Source organism: Arachis stenosperma, chromosome 8 (assembly GCF_014773155.1).
Source record: "Arachis stenosperma cultivar V10309 chromosome 8, arast.V10309.gnm1.PFL2, whole genome shotgun sequence".
Classification (NCBI taxonomy): Eukaryota; Viridiplantae; Streptophyta; class Magnoliopsida; order Fabales; family Fabaceae; genus Arachis; species Arachis stenosperma.
In genome coordinates, this window is record NC_080384.1 from 12,082,556 (window position 1) to 12,099,824 (window position 17,269).

Below are 17,269 nucleotides of genomic sequence, written 5' to 3' on the forward strand. Positions count from 1 at the left end.
AAGGTAGATCTCACATCATCCCTAAAGCTTTTCAACTCACTTATGTCCTGACCCATGTTTGCAAGCATTCCTTCTATCATGTTTAATTGATCTTGAAATTGTTGGTTCGGATTAGGTTGGGCAGGTTGATTATTTTGGCCATGATATGGTGGTTGGGAGTAAGTGTTTTATGTGGCTTGGTATGATCTTTGGTTGGAGTTTTGGTATGTGGAATTGTTATGTTGGTTGGGGTTGTAAGGTTTGTGGTTTTGTGGTTGGGTTTGCTGGTTTCCCCACCCAAAGTTTGGGTGGTTTTTCTAGCCTGGGTTGTAAGTGTTGGAATGTGGATCATATGGTCGCCTTTGTTGATTTCCCACATAGTTGGCCTCTTCCCTGTCACCTCCTTCAGTGCTTACCTCCTCTTGATCTTGTGTGTGTATTGCAGCCACTTGATTTGTTCCTAATTCCCTGGTGAGCTCTGCTAGTTGCTTGGCAAACACCTTGTTTTGGGCTAGAATTGTATCAACATGGTTCAGCTCCATGACTCCCTTAGTGTTGTGTCTCTCTGAAGCATAGTAGTACTCATTCTCAGCCACTGTCTCAATCACTTCAATGGCTTCTTCCACAGTCTTTTTCCTGTTCAATGAACCTCCTGATGAATGGTCTACAGCCTTCCTTGATTCATAAGAAAGTCCATCATAGAAAATATGCAATTGCACCCAGTCATGGAACATGTCTGGTGGGCACTTCCTTGTCAAATCCTTGAACCTCTCCCATGCCTCGTAGAGAGTTTCACCATCTTGTTGTCTAAAAGTCTGAACCTCAGATCGAAGTCTATTGACCTTTTGTGGGGGGTAGAAACGTGCCAGAAACTTGCTTTCCACCTCATCCCAGGTTGTTAGACTCCCCCTTGGGAATGATTCCAGCCACTTAGCTGCCTTGTCCCTAAGTGAAAATGGGAACAAGAGCAGTTTATAGGCATCTTCCTGGACTCCATTGGACTTCACAGTGTCGCAAATTCTCAGGAATTTTGTGAGGTGTTGGTTTGGATCTTCATTAGCACTCCCACCAAAGGAACAATGATCCTCCACCAGTGATATTAGCTGTGGTTTGAGTTCAAAATTGTTGGCCTGAATGGGTGGTTTCTGAATGCTGCTACCACAATTCCCAGAGGTTGGGTTTATGTATGAACCAAGAACCCTCCTCTCGGGAATGGCATTGTTTCCATCAGCTCTCTCATGGTTGTGAACTTCTCTATCCATGTTGAGATCTAGAGCTTCCTCAAAATTGTCCTCAGATTCTCCTTCAGATTCTTCTTCTCCCAGTACTCTCTTCCCTCTTGCTTCCCTTCTAAGTTTATGAAGGGTCCTCTCTGGTTCGGTATATGGATGAGTTGATGTCTCTCCTCTCCTACCTGTCATACAAGAACACAGCACAGGCAACAAACAAGTGAAATACTCTTGGTTAATGGAAGAGTATGGTTAGAGCAGTTGAGGAATTAATTCAAATAGTTAGTGGGTCAGTGAGTTAGTTGCTTGAATTTAAAGGCATAAAGAAAGAAAGCAAGTAACAGAGTGCAGAAATTAAAATTCAACAAATAACTTGAACTGAATTAACAAAACAAGAAAAATGCTCAATCTAGTTAACTTCCAATTTGAGAATTGTCAATCGAAAACCAATCCCCGGCAACGGCGCCATAAACTTGATGTGCTACGATTTTAGGAAATTGCACGATCGGCAAAAATTCCTTCCGGCAAGTGCACCGGTTATCGTCAAGTAAAAACTCACAATAGAGTGAGGTCGAATCCCACAAGGATTGGTTGAGTGAGCAATTCGGATTAGAAGTGTGTTCTAGTTGAGCGGAATCAAGATTTAGATGATAATTGCGGAATGTAAAATTGGCTGGAAACGTAAATGGCAAGAAATTGAAATTGCGGAATCTTAAATTGCATGAATTAAAGAGCGAGAAGCTAAATTGCTGAAATTAAAAAGGGATCGGGGTGATTGCATGAATTTAATTGCAGAATGTAAAGAGAAAGTGGTAGATCAGAAATGGGGAATTCATTGGGTTTCAGGAGATATTGAGATCTCCGAGTCAAAACATTTTTATCCCTTCCTCAACCAATGCGTTCATTGAATTTTGCTTGGCAATCTTATATGATTGGATCCCAATCCCTTGGCTCACCAATTCTCTCTAAAAACAAACAAATTCCCAATCCCTTGGTTTAAATGTTCATAAGAAGAGATGATGCTCGATCACTGATTATACCACACAGTTTCATGAACCACAATTTGGTAGGATTACATGTCACAATATCCATCCAAACCCCAATCCAATTCACTGTGAGAAAGCTTCTCTAGCATGAATCCTCCATTCCTTTCCCAAGGTTCCGAAGGATTCCAATTATGGATAGTTTCTTTCCCAAGACAACTAACCAATGGAATTAGATCGAGAAGCTTTCTAACAAAATTCAAGAGAAAAGATTGAAGAAGAAGATAAAAACTATTATTGATTCATTGAATTACAATAGAGCTCCCTAACCCAATGAAAGGGGTTTAGTGAGTCATAGCTCTGAATTCAATTACAAAAAGTATGAAAACTAGAAAAATGATCCAAAAGTCCTAGAGTCGTCCTAACTAACTTAATTTCTATCCTATTTATACACTTTCTAAATTGAGCTTCTGTTGTGTTTCTTGGGCTTTGAGGCTTTTCCTTGATTTCCTTTTGCTTTGGGTTTATGATCCATAATCCTGATGAGGCTGCTGATCCAATTCTGTAACATTCATTGAGCTAACTTAGTGATAATCAAGTAATGACACATGACTCAACAAATTGAAATTCCAGACTCATCAATTCTTCAGGCCCAATCCCATAAACCATGATATTCAATTGGGTTTCATACCAGAGTACGTTTAAGTTAATGCTTGTGCTCAAATGCTAACTTAAACTGCAATATCTTTGGCCCAGAAACCTTTTCAATTAGTGGCGTTTAAGTTGCAGTTTAAGCTTAAACTGCAACTTAAACGTTGGACACTCCTGGAGGTGATATAAGTCGAACACGTTTAAGCTTCAGTTTAAGGTTAAACTGAAGCTTAAACGTGGAAATGGAAGAAGGCAACCCTGGAGTGTGGAATTGTCGAACACGTTTAAGCTTCAGTTTAAGGTTAAACTGGAGCTTAAACGTGGAAATGGCTCCCTGGTGCTTTCAATTCTGGCGTTTAACTTCCAGTTTAAGGCTAAACTGGAGGTTAAACGCCACTTTCAGCCCTTTCCTCAGCTTTCATGATTTTGGCGTTTAAGCTCCAGTTTAAGCTTAAACTGGAGCTTAAACTCCACATGTGATATTCAAGCTTCCTTTATTGATTTTGTTGCTTCCTTGCCTAGCCTCTTCTTCCCTGAAATCATCCAAACAACTGCATCAAAGTCTTGCAAAATTTCATGAGAAATCTTTCATTCATAGCATTCAAGTAATATAACTAAAAACTCATGAAATTTGCATCAAAATCATACTGTTTGGATGGTTCATTGCTTTGTTATTCATTTAACCATTCTTGGTTACTTTAAGCTCAAGAAAATGCATAAAACAACTAAAACTAACAGAAAAATGCTAGTGAAACTAGCCTAAGATGCCTTGGCATCAATAACAAAAATAACTTTATCTACTGGTAGAGCCAACTAACATTGATAAATTAACACCCTCTTTTACTATCCAAAAATAAATTTTCTAAAGAGTTCAGAACATGTTTAAAATTTGGAACACAATCTTCTCTAATAATATCTCCTTATCCTTGATCGTTAATAGGAATATTTTTTCACTAATCCCATTTTCTTATTGGACCATCTATTGGTCATATTTGATCAAATCACTCTAAGTAATTTTTTTTCAGTATGGGTTACCTAAGATTTCCCAGTCTCAAATATGTTGATTTTTAGTTGATTTACAAAAGTGGATAGAATTGGTTTGTGGTATTATCTTTTATTATTTCTTGACACATCCTCTCATGACTTAATTATCTCTTTCCCTTGGCATTTAATTTTTCAAGCTTTATCAGTCTGTGCAACTAATCTACCTACCAGCTCAATCTCTTGTCTTTGATGGGTATGTCTTCACAATCGGTTTTATATGAAAAAATGTGAACATATTTGAGATGGTTTTGTGAGGATAGTTCAATTAAGGAATTAGTTAGAACTATTCCTTTTTCTTTGAATTTTTCTGTGTTGAGCCTTATGTTGATTGTTCGGCCAGAGATGAATTTATTAGATGTCTCATTATATTTTTAGATGACATAGAGACACAAAGGTTTCATTATCTTAGAAAAGAATAGACAAAGAAAATTAACTAACAAATTTAAATGTAATTAGTTTTCTTCTACATGGTACTGAAAATTGAAATATACAATTATTTTTCTCAATTATATATCTCTAGTGCTTGTTAGAAGTGAAGCAAATTGAAATTTCATAAATATTTGTCTATATTCTTACTGTTTTTGTAATATGTACTGTTGGAGCTGAAACTAATGAGAATATATGCAACAGGAGATGTTGTGGGGTTTTTTTCTAATTTAAATTACTCATCCACTTGTCTTCTGGTCAACGACCGGGTGAAACAGTTGGTATATACTTGTATTCGAGCCTTACATCAGAATAGGTATGATTCATTGGCTTAATTTAACTTCATTAATTTCTATGGAAATTTTAAATATAACATGCATATGATGGTAAGAAAGGGACAATATTATTTCCATTCTCTTGTGCTTCAATATTAAGTTATTTGTATGTATCTTATGACATACCCTGGAAATCGTATTTGTTATAGAACCTTTTGAAGAATATTCTGCTTGATTTTTGTTGTTGCTATACCCTTTCTTTTGAAGCATTACTTTAAAAATCTCTTTTTTGTTTGGTAGATAAATTTTTTTATGTACCGCTTGTTTTTTAGTTTTTTTCACTGGATAGAAATCAGTTAAAGAATCAATTTTTATTAGCTCCTGAGGAATCTAGTGTAACGGCTCGTAAAGGCTTCCAGATCAAATAGCTACTTCAATTACGTTTTGCTATTAACCTTTTACTTTTCTATTCAATTGATTTATTATATCTTTGGCTTTGCTAATTAATTTAAAGCATTTTGGATGGTTCACAATACTCTATCTAGTTTAAAGCATTTCTACCCATACTAGGATGCCTTGAAAAATATATTTTATTAATTTATTTTCTTTAATTATTCATTTTATTACTTGGTGTGATATGTGTTATTTGCAAAGGAACTTGATTATCTTAATTTGACTTTGACTTTATTAAGATAATCTGATAGGTAAAATCAGTAACTCTTTCTAACTTATTATACATTAAATTTCTTATTGTGACAGATGCTTCCACTTGGAACCAACAATCAAGGGCTACTTGAAGATTATCTTTGTGAGTAAAATATTTTTGTCAGATCTTTGTTTTCTTGTTTAAAATTTTTATTTGTTGATTAGTTAATCTTTTTTTAGTAGATGTTTGTCAAATCTTTTTTTTTTTAGTATCTATCAATTGTGGATGAATTCATTTAAAATCATGCTCGATGGCCTAAGGTTATTGTTCAAGCTTGTTTTCATTCTAATATATAACTCTCATTGTTCACATAGATTTTATCAACTATTTGCTTTCTTTGATTTTTTTAGGCACATAGCTATTATCAATTGTATAAATTAGCTATGTTTATGTCAAGTATGTTTTTTTTCTGGTTTGCAATGTAGGGCTTGGTGTTTTGAAAATGTCCATCTAGACAATTTCAAAGATGGTAGAGTGTATTGAAATAGCTGCCAAAATGCAAAGTTATTTTTTGTTAGATAAAATAGTGCTAAATTATTTTAGTTAGATAAAATTGTGCTAAGTTATCTAATCCAATATGATAAGTAATTTTAGTTTTTTGTAACAGCAGAAAAAATAAAGAGGCAGACAATAAAGAATGTGTTAAGTTATCTGATCCAACAACAAGGTGAGAGCTACCACCAGACATTGCTGCACGGATAAATTATTTGGATGGGCATAGCAAAAAATAGAAATTAGGATATATGTGATATTTTATTTTATAGTATATGTTTTATTTAAGTTAACTATGCAGCATTTTTTATCAGCCAAATACTTTACTTTTTTGTGACTATTGAAATACTCTATTGATATTAAAAAAATATGTTAATTTGTTTTGCTTTTAAATATTCATGAGTTCTCGACATCGATTTAGAATTTTAGAGAAGATCGATAAGATTTTTAAAATAAAAAAAACTCTAAAAAAATATCCCCAGGTTAATAAAAGAAAACAAACTAAAAAAGTATATTTTTAAAAAAAATAGGAGCTACAAATAGCGGCGGTTTAAAACCGCTGCAGTTAAATTTCATAAAAAGCGCTGTAGCAAATTGCAGCGATTAAAGAACATTGCAAATATGTGGGAGAAATCATTCTTCGTAGTATAGTGGCGGTTTTAAACCGCTGCTAATCTAACCGACACAAAATTACTAATTTGCGGCGATTATGCCAGCGGTTGCTGAGAACCGCTGCAAAATGCAATCCCGGCACCTTTATGTACTGCGGACGTTGTTCCGCTAGCATCTTGTTTAGCAGCCGCAAATCGACAAATAAACCGCCACAATTATCCGTTCATCTTGTCGTGTTAAGACACGGTTTGGACACAGTAAACACGTATGTCAGACGAATATCGGTGAGTATCATACATGTCTGAAATGTGTTCGACACGTGGACACGATAATTCAGTAAAGTGTCTATATTTCATAGATAGTGGATATTTCCATCACTTCAAAAAAAAAAAAAGTAAATAACCCTAATTACTTCATATGCTCATTATATACAAAGCGTGATCGATGGAAAGGCCATATCATTCTCATTGCAGCAATGGAATTAATAATTATTGCAGTAACCCTAATTATTAATGTTTTTTCTAATATTATTAATATTAATAAAAAATTGTTAAAATTTATTATTTTTTATTTTATTTAATATACTCTTTAATAAATAAATATTAAATAAAATAACTTCAAAATTTCAAATTATTTGGACCGTACCGATTGTTTTTTATCTCCAGCATTACCGAATTATAGTATATACTAAATGGAAAAGTAATTGAGATTAGAAGTCCACATAATGTGTTTTTGGAAAGCTTTAAGAGTTTAAGGAGAATTAGAGAAATGAAAATAACCCATCAAGTTCTGCGTTTTGTCTTTTACATAGCTTTCTGGCTTGGACTGGATTCGAGTTTTGACTTTTTGACTATGTTCAATTCTCACCTCCACATCCACTTATTATTATGATTCAATCAAAGAACACGTTTATATCATGCATCTTTCTCAAAATGCAGAACTTGATGGGTTATTTTCCTTAATTAACATCGCTGTTCTTAAGTTTCACCACACCATACGCTGGATTTGACTAAATATATAAAGAGATAGGAAAAAACTTTAGAGGGATGAAATTAAAAAAATCATGTGCTATATATTCCAAAGTGATAAAAGAGTTAATAGGATAAGCATCATTGTAATGCCAACTACAAAATGATGTAGACACACTGAAACCGATTAACCGACAATGAAACTCGATACCATTATTTTTTTTTAAAAAAAATTTGATACAAAAAAATTAATAAAAAATAATTTAAATTTATCTAAGTTTTAACAATTATTAATTATTGTTAAAATTCATAAATACTAAATAAAGTAAATTTAGACTATTTAAATTAATTTTTTATTATCTTTTAATATTTCCATTATTTTTCAACTAGTAACTAGAGCTATTATGAATAACTTATTTATTTAGAAAATTGAACGAAATTAAATAGATAAAGTTTAAATTAGAGTTTTGTTAATTTGTGTTATAAAAAGATCGGTCAAATATATCATAAAAAAATATTTATAAAAATTAATATATTTTTTACGTTTTAAATATATTAAATACATTAAAAATATAATAATAAACATAAGAATATGAACATGAGAATATGAGATAGATTGTGATTGTCCCAGTTAAAGTTAAGACAAGATGCCAAAGAAAACTGAGCAATATTGATTAATTAATTCGAAGAATCCGTTTAATTTATTTGACCAAAGTCTGAAGTAAGTGTGAACACCAAATAACTTTTTTTCCATTTTAACGTTGTCATGTGACAACGTACTTTTGGCTCAACACTTCAAGTCTTTCAACCAACCAAAAGAGAGGGGAGAAAGAGGCAGGGAAAAAATATATATGAAACAAAAGAAATATCAGAATCATTTAAATTTGACCCAATTCTCCACAACTTAGATATAATTATAAAGTTTTACACATTGTCTAAAAATAAAATTGATAATCCTTATAAACATGTCACAATTCTTAATATGCAAGCTAGTTTTTGGAGTTAAATACTTCATTTTTAATATTTAGAATAGGATAATTTTTGTTCATTCTTCTCTATTTTCTAGCTAGCACGCCAAGCCAAATTTGATTAGACATTACATTGAAAAGTTATTCCGGAACATAAGGATTATATCCTCATCCACTTTGGATAATTAAATTTCTCTTCCGCCTCTTCCATATATATATATTCGATTTATTTGCGCATATGATTTGTTATTTAGTATATTATATATTATGTATAGATTACTGATAATTGTTTGCTTGGTTGATTTAAATAATAATGATAATAATAATAACATATTTATTATTTTTAATAAATTCCTTTTATTTTTAGTATTTTATTAATTATGAAATATATAAATAATTTAAATATTTTTTAACAAATGAAAATATTTATACTATCTGATAAAATATTAAAAGTAAATAAAATTTATTAGAATAATTATTATTCAAACTAATTAAATAATTATCATTAATTTATATATAATTATAATCATTATTAATGAATATTTTTTAGTAAAATATATTAAAGTGTGCGTTATTTTAATTTTTATAAATATATATATATATATATATATATATATATATATATATATATATATATATATATAAACAGCTGGAAAAGTCTTGTAATGCACTATGATCACTGGTCAGTCAAACTGAATGACCAAGTTTTAGGCCCCACAATTTATCAAGCATCTCAAGACTTCTTCGTTAAGCTTACCGTCCATCACAATATTCACAAATTAAAATCACAATTCTTCTTCTTCTTTTTTTTTTTTTTCACTATGCATTATCATCAACACTTTAGTAATTTTAATAATAAATTTACTGGTCAAATACAACTATTTGAGAATAATCTCAATTTTCAAAGTTCAAACTCAATCATACTATCCTAGATTCTATGAGAGAGTTGTAGACCAGCATATCTTTATTACTGTTGCCCAAGTAAAAAATATTGATTATACAGTTTTGTTCTTGTTTTCATCTATATACTTCAATTCCGACTATTTGAAATCGTATGGTTTAATTTGATAATTTGCTATGGCTCGTTCAATAAGTTGGTGCTATAATAAGATAAAGAAAAAGTTTTGGGAGTTAAGATTGCACAACTAGGGGTGGCAAAGCGGGTCAGTCTACTCCAATCCGTCCCGTTCCGTCTAGGCCCGTCTCATAAATGGAGTCGACCGGTCTGCCTTGTCAACTAAAATGAGTTTAAAATGTTAGTCCACCTCGCTTTATGGCGGATTGGCGAATTGGCGGGCTAGCCTGCTTGACTCTTTTTCTTTTTTAAAAAAATAAAATTCATTAAAATTAACTAAAAAATAATAACTAAAAAATTAAATACAAATAAAAAATAGTCAAATTATAATATAATTTTTTCTGTTTTCTTTTTAATTTTAACTTCAATAAAATTGTTCAAAATAATATTTGTCAATAGAATCATCTTTATTTTAAAAAATAAGTCACATAATTTGAACATATATACGAAATTGTAAAATAAAATAAATAAAGTTAATAACTAAAAGAAGAATAAAACAAAAAATGAAAAAAAGTTTAAAAATTCTATAATTATTAATTTTATAATAGTAATCACTCTTTTATTTAATAAAAAAAAGAAAAATAGAAGTCTTCGGCCTGGCGGACCGGCCCGCTCCGCCCAGCCAAAACTCGCCAATTTGACGGTGCGGGTTTGACGGATTTTTTTAATTCGGCGAGCTCCAAATCCTAACCCGACCCGTCTTTTTTAGTGGGTTTAGCGAATCGGCCCGACGAGCTCGACCCGTTTTGCCACCTCTATGCACAACCAACATTGCAAACAATTTTAATATAAGGACAAAAAATTTTAAATTTTTAAAAATAAAAACTTCAGAAATTTAACTAAATAAAATATTTAAAATTCAAATTTAATAAAAATTCATCTTTAATAATTTCATACTGAATTTATTGATAATATATTATAATATTGACTGAAATTGATTGCTTTAATATTAATTTTTTATATTAGAATAAATAATAAATATATTTTGACAGATAATCTTTGTTAAGTGTTTATTTAATTTTTCTATTTATAGTCTAATTACTTTTTTTATTTATAATTTAATTATACTCTTGTATTTGGTGTAGATAAACAAATTATTCTAATGGAAAGGAAGAGGAGGAGATTAATCTCTTTCATGGTATCAGAATCCTAAGAAAAAATCCTTACCTTTTTCTATCTTCCGCAACATAGCTCAACTCCTCTCTTCTTCTTTTTCACTTTTCAATAACCATGTATGATTCAAAATTTTCTTTTCATCCTACTCTTGTTTTATTCAATATTAAGAACTATATTTTTATCACTCTTGAGATGAAGAATGTATAATATTTCACATGGAAAGAACTCTTTAAGATTTACGCATGATCCCATAGAGTAATTGATCGTATTATTCCTCCGACACATGGCAAGGAGAAGCTGCTTACAACAAAGGAGAAGAAAGAATTTTGGCCAACTCTTGACGATGTGGTTCTACATACAGTGGATTTACGCCACTATATCTCATGATATTTTACATACAACTCTTGAACCTGACACCACGACAATGGAGGCTTGGAATAGACTACGTGACATATTTCAAGATAACAAACACTCTCGTACCATCACCCTTAAGTATGACTTTATTCATGTAGACATGGCAGATTTTTTTCAAATGTCTCTACTTATTGTCAACATCTCAAATCTCTGTCGTACCAACTCAAGAATGTTGGCTCTCCCGTTGATAATAATAGACTTGTTCTTTAACTGGTCTCTAGCCTCATCGAGCCCTAAAAGGTGTGACCACTCTTATTTGTCAAAGTGATCCTTTACCCCAATTCTATCAAGTTCGTTCGATGCTCACTCTTGAAGAGGTTAACCTTGCTAAGAAGGCGGCACATAACTTCTCATCAACCATGGTTGCTCGTTATTTCTGATCATGTCTCTTCCAACTACAACAATAATGGTGAAAAGAGAAACCAATACCGGAGTAATAATGGAAGGAAAAATCACAGCAATAACGATGGTCGTGAAGGCAAAAAGGGGGTATCGGCAGAGGGGGTAATGCCGGAGGTGATCTGATTGACGGCGACAACAGCCGCGGTATTGGGCAGCAGCCAGCAGGTCAGCACCCTCCAACTAATGCTCTATGGTCTAGCGGGCAGCCGTGGCCCTGGATGGCACTTTGGGCTCTTTGGCCTATACCTCCTTGTCTATATCCTTCTAATTCATGGGCCAGGCTCACTCATGGGCTGCAGCATCGACCACAACATATTATACTTGGGACGAAACCCCAACAGGCCTATACGACAACTCCAACCCCAACTAACATTGAAGCCGCAATGTATACTCTTGGTATCACTCCTCCGGATACAAATTGGTACACGGACACAGGTGCCACTTCTCACATGACATCCGCATAAGGTAACCTTCTGTCTTATTTTCATCTGAGCAATAAATATCGTATCATTGTTGGTTATGGTCAATCGATTCCAATTTATGGCTACGGTCACAATAAATTGTCTTTTCTATGTCCTCCTTTATAATTACATAATGTCCTTTATGCCCCTCACTTTGTTAAAAATTTGGTGTCCGTAAAAAAATTTACAACTGATAACTCAGTTTCTGTTGAATTTGATCTCTTTGGGTTTTTTGTGAAGGATCTTCAGACAGAAAGGCCGGTAATGCAGTGTGAAAGTCGAGGAGAGCTTTATCCCATCACAAATCTAGTCCCTTCCCAATCTACTTTTGCTGCTTTAGCACCATCTTTTTGGCATGATCATTTAGGTCAGCCGGGAGCAGCTGTTTTGAACTCTCTTAGGATGAATAAATTTATTGAATGTTATTAAATTAAAGACATTCGTATTTATCATTCTTGTTCTCTTGAAAAATATATTAAGTTGCCATTTTATGCTTCAAATTCTCGAACTATTATGTCATTTGATAGTATACATAGTCACCTTTGGACGTCACCTGTTTTGAGTTCATCGGGTCATAGATATTATGTTCTGTTTGTGGGTGATTATTCAAAATTTTTGTGGACATTTCCTTTATCGCAAAAATTACAAACTTTTTTCACATTTTTTTAATTTTAAGACCTTTATTCGAACCTAATTTGAATAGGAGATAAAGAATATACAATGTGATAACGACACAAAATTTGATAATGGCCCTTTTTGGGACTTTTTAAAGCAAATGGTCTTTCGTTTCGTCTTTTATGTCCTCATATATTCTCTCAAAATGGAAAAGACGAAAGATAAATCCGTACGATTAACAACATTGTTCGTACCTTATTGGCCCATGCTTCCCTTCCTGCTTTCTTTTAGCATCATATTTTGCGAATAGCAACTTACCTTCTCAATATTTTTCCTCATAAACTATTACACTATCAATATCCTTTTCACATTCTTTATCAAAAGGATCCGTTTTATTCCCATCTTCGGGTGTTTGGGTGTTTATGTTATCCTCTTATTCCCTCTACAATCGTAAATAAACTTCAATCCCAGTCAACTCATTGTATTTTTTTTGGGTCCTTCACATCATCATGGGTATAAATGCTTTGAATTGTCATCTAGAAAAATCATCATTATCCGTCTTACTCCTCAAAATCACACTTATCAATTTTTAGACGATAGGCCATCTCTCTTCGTGGTCCATCATTTCACTACTCCAACAATTTCACCAGTTGCACCCCTTCCTACCTCTCCTGAGCCCATATTACCGAGCCCAGCTTCTACTTCCACTCTCCCACCTATTGCTCTTCCTCACTCAACTCCAATATCTCAATCTAGTCTACCCACAGGTCTTGTTACTAGGAGTCAACATGGGATTTATAAGTCTAAGAAGCCTTTCAACCTTCTTGCATTAGTGTCTAAATCCCCTCTACACTGTAAACCCTTATCTGCTCTTCGTGACTTGAATTAGAAACTGGCTATGGATGATAAATATAATGCTTTTATTGAGAATAAGACGTGGAAGTTGGTGCCCCGTCCTCCAAATATTTATGTCATTTGGTCTATGTGAATTTTTGCTCATAAAAAAAATCTGATAATTTTTTTGAGAGGCATAAAACTCGTCTTGTAGGTGATGGTAAAACTCAACAGGTGGGCGGAGATTGTGGTGAGACGTTTAGTCTGGTAGTCAAACCGGCGACTATTCGCTTGGTTCTCAGTTTGGCTCTTTCTAAGGTTTGGCCGATTCATCAACTTGACATAAAAAACGTTTTCTTACACGGCGAACTCAAGGAGACTATTTATACCTATCAACCTTTGAGATACTGGGATCCTGATAGATCTGATCATGTGTGTTTATTGAAGAAATCTCTTTATAGACTGAAACAGGCACTGAGGACTTGGTATAAGAGATTTGCTGACTATGTTTATACTCTTGGGTTTTCTCACAGTACTTCAGATCATTCTTTGTTCATTTATCACTGCAGTACTTCTTTGGCTTATCTTTTATTGTGTGTCAATGATATTATTTTGATTTCTAGATGAGCTCCGTCAATCTATTATATCTCCTCTTAGCTTGGAATTCGTTATGAAAGACTTGGGTCTGTTGAGATATTTTCTACGCATTGCAATCACTCGTCATACAAGTGGTTTATTTTTATCTCAAAAGAAATATGCTGCCGAAATCATTGATCAAGCCAGCATGTCATCATGTAAGCTATCTCCTACTCCAGTTGATACAAAATCGAAGCTCGGTGATACTATGAGTAAACCTTTTGAGGGTCCATCTCTTTATAGGAGTCTTGCAGGGGCACTCCAATACCTTACATTCATGAGGCCCGATATTACTTATGCGGTGCAACAAGTATGGTTATTCATGCATGACCCACGGGAGGAACACATGCACGCTCTTAAGCACATTTTACGCTAAATTCAGGGTACTATGGACTTTGGTCTTCATCTTTATCCATCTTCCACATCCACTCTTATTTCATATACCGATGCTGGTTGGGGTGGGTGCCATGATACACGGTATTCAACATCGTGTTATTGTGTCTTTCTGGGTGATAATTTGATCTCTTGGTCCGCTAAACGTCAAGCTATTTTATCCCATTCTAGTGCAGAGGATGAATATCGAGGGGTTGCCAATGTGGTTTCGGAGTCATGTTGGTTGCAAAATTTGATGTTGGAGCTTCATTGTCCTAATCAGAAGGCTACACTAGTGTATTGTGACAATGTTAGTACCATATATCTTGCTGGTAATCCTGTTTAGCATCAACGCATTAAGCATATTGAGATGGATATAAATTTTGTATAGGAAAAGGTGGCTTGTGGCTTTGTGTGTTACATGTCCCCTCGCGCTATCAGATTGTAGATATATTCATCAAGAATCTTCCGGGGTGTTATTTGAGAATTTTTGAGACAGTCTCAATATTCGGCGACCTCCTGCTTCGACTGCAAGAGTGTGTTAGAATATATGATAAATATATTATGATGGTTTATGTATATCATGTTTATTAAATGTATATTTAGTTTCCTTATTTATACCCTAATTAATTTTTTTATTTATAGCCTAATTACATTCTTGTATTTGGTGTATATAAACAGATTATTCTAATAAAATGAGGACAGTATACACAATCTATCAGAATATATTTATCATATATTCTAACATTTTAACATTACTCTAATAAAACAAAACATTCTATAAAAGCAACTGTTATAATTGATCTTAACTTTTAAGAATTTGGAGCAGAGTATAAAAGTACTTTTAAAAATTATAAATAAAATTAGAATTTAACTATTATGTATTCTACAAGTTAAAATTATTAATGAGAAAATTAAAGTTTTTGTAAAAAAAAAAATAAAATAAAATTTTTGATGTATTTATTATATATTTATTAAAATAAGAAATTTTAAAATTTTTATTAGTAGTCATCTTATCATGTATTTTAAGAATACAGGATAATTAAATTCATAGAATTAATGTATTTTTTTGGGATAAGTATTGTTTTGACCTCTAATATTTAGGGTCAGAATCGAAACCATCCCCAACATAATTTTTTATTTAGAATCGTCTTTTTAACATTTTTTTTCGTATTAAAATCGTCCTTTTAATTTTTTACGGACAAAAATACCCTCCACCACCACCACCACCTCTCTTACTCCCATCAAATACTAATAATCAAATTCAGAAATAGCAACATCAATCAACACAAAACAACAATAAAACAAAAAAATAACAAATCAAAATTAGAATTAAAAGCAAAAACATAAACAAAAGCAAAACCAGAAAGCAAGAAGCAGCAGAAGTAGAAGCAGGAAAGCAAGAAAGCAGAAGCAAGATGCAGAAGCAGAAAGCAAGAAGCAGTAGAAGTAGAAGCAGAAAAGCAAGGAAGCAGAAGCAAGATGCAGAAGCAGAAAGCAAGAAGCAGAAACAAGAAGCAAAAGGAGAAATGGGAAGGTGCAGCAGCGAGGCGGCGAGGAGGCAAGGTGCAGATGAAGCGGCGAGGCACAGCAGCGAGGTCAGCGGTGGCAATGGCTCGCGTCTCCTCTCTCCCTCGCGATTCCCAACGGCGAAGGCCACGACGACGACGATGGCGACTCCAAATTTTGTCATCGCCGTCCCTTTCTCCCCCCTCCCTTTCCCCTTCCCCCTCCCCACCCCACCTCCTTTCTCCTTTTCTTTCTCCCCTCACGTTGTTTCTTTTGTTTTTTAATTTTTATAATTTTTTATTAGGATAGGGGTAATTTAGTAATAAAATTATTAAAAAAGACGATTTTAAGGAAAAAAAAACATTAATAACGATTCTAAATAAAAAATTACGTTGAGAACCAAAATAATACTTATCCTTATTTTTTTATTAGATTTAACTAACATATATTTTTAAGATACATGTTAAGATTATTATTAATAAAAAATTTTAAATGTTTTGTTTTAATAAATATACAATAATTTAATTGAAGATTAAACTTTGCACCAATTTTTTATAATAAACTTCTTAATTAATAGTTTTAATATGTGTCTTAGATAAACTTTTTTTTAGATATTAAAAAAATATTATTGTAATATAATAAGCGAGGGATTGCCTCAAATTTTCCGTGCTCTCAATAAATGAATTTAGATAATACTTCTTTGGGTTAATTATCAATTTAGTATATGAAAGATTGAACTGTTGATAAAATTTTTTTTAATAATTTGAAAATATAAGAAAAAAATCAATAAATTTTATACTTTTTGTAAGTAATAAAAAAATTTTGTATTTAACAAACAGTTTATTCATTAAATTTAAATTTTTGTGACAACATTAAATAAATATTTAGAATGTGTACAAAAAAATTTAGAACAAAATTTGTGATGGTTTTCAGTGGCTAAGAGAAGGGGGATTGAATCTTAGCCACATTTTTCTTGATTACACTTTCTGGTCTTTGAGAAGATTTTTTTTTATTTTTGTCTCGTCCCTAGCCACGAGACTTTTCTTTTTGTCTCGTCACTTGGCATGAGATCTTTTTGGTTTTCCCTCTTGTGCAGTAGAAATAGAAATGAAGTAGAAGAGAGAGAAAATTACACCCAAATATATCCTGGTTCAGCTGCTAAGTGCAGTGCAGCCTACATCCAGTTTTCATCACAACAATGATAAAATTTCACTATAATCATTCTGATTACAAACTATAAAGTGCTAACCCAACTTACAAGGGGATTTCCACAGAATCATGAAGCACAACATAGATGAACAAAGGAATTCTAAGGACATCTATGGCTTTTTCTTTTAATTTTGCACTCTCTGCCTTTTTTTCGCTCTATGGCTTTTTCATACAAACCTCACTGTTTGCCTTTTTCCATGAGACTCAAGACATGACAAAATTAAACAGAAAAATACAAAATGAAGAACATTGAAGGAGAAGAAAATCTGTAAGCTTAGGTAGCTATGAGAATC

General features: G+C 32.8%; 1 non-coding gene and 1 pseudogene across 1 annotated transcript; both read left to right on the forward strand.

Moving 5' to 3' along the window:
* Positions 1-711: 711 nt before the first annotated feature.
* Positions 712-815, forward strand: LOC130947141 (small nucleolar RNA R71). Its single transcript, XR_009072550.1, has one exon. It is a non-coding gene; the product is annotated as a small nucleolar RNA R71 (small nucleolar RNA).
* A 10,133-nt stretch (positions 816-10,948) lies between these two features.
* Positions 10,949-14,706, forward strand: LOC130945400 (uncharacterized; annotated as a pseudogene).
* Positions 14,707-17,269: the final 2,563 nt, after the last annotated feature.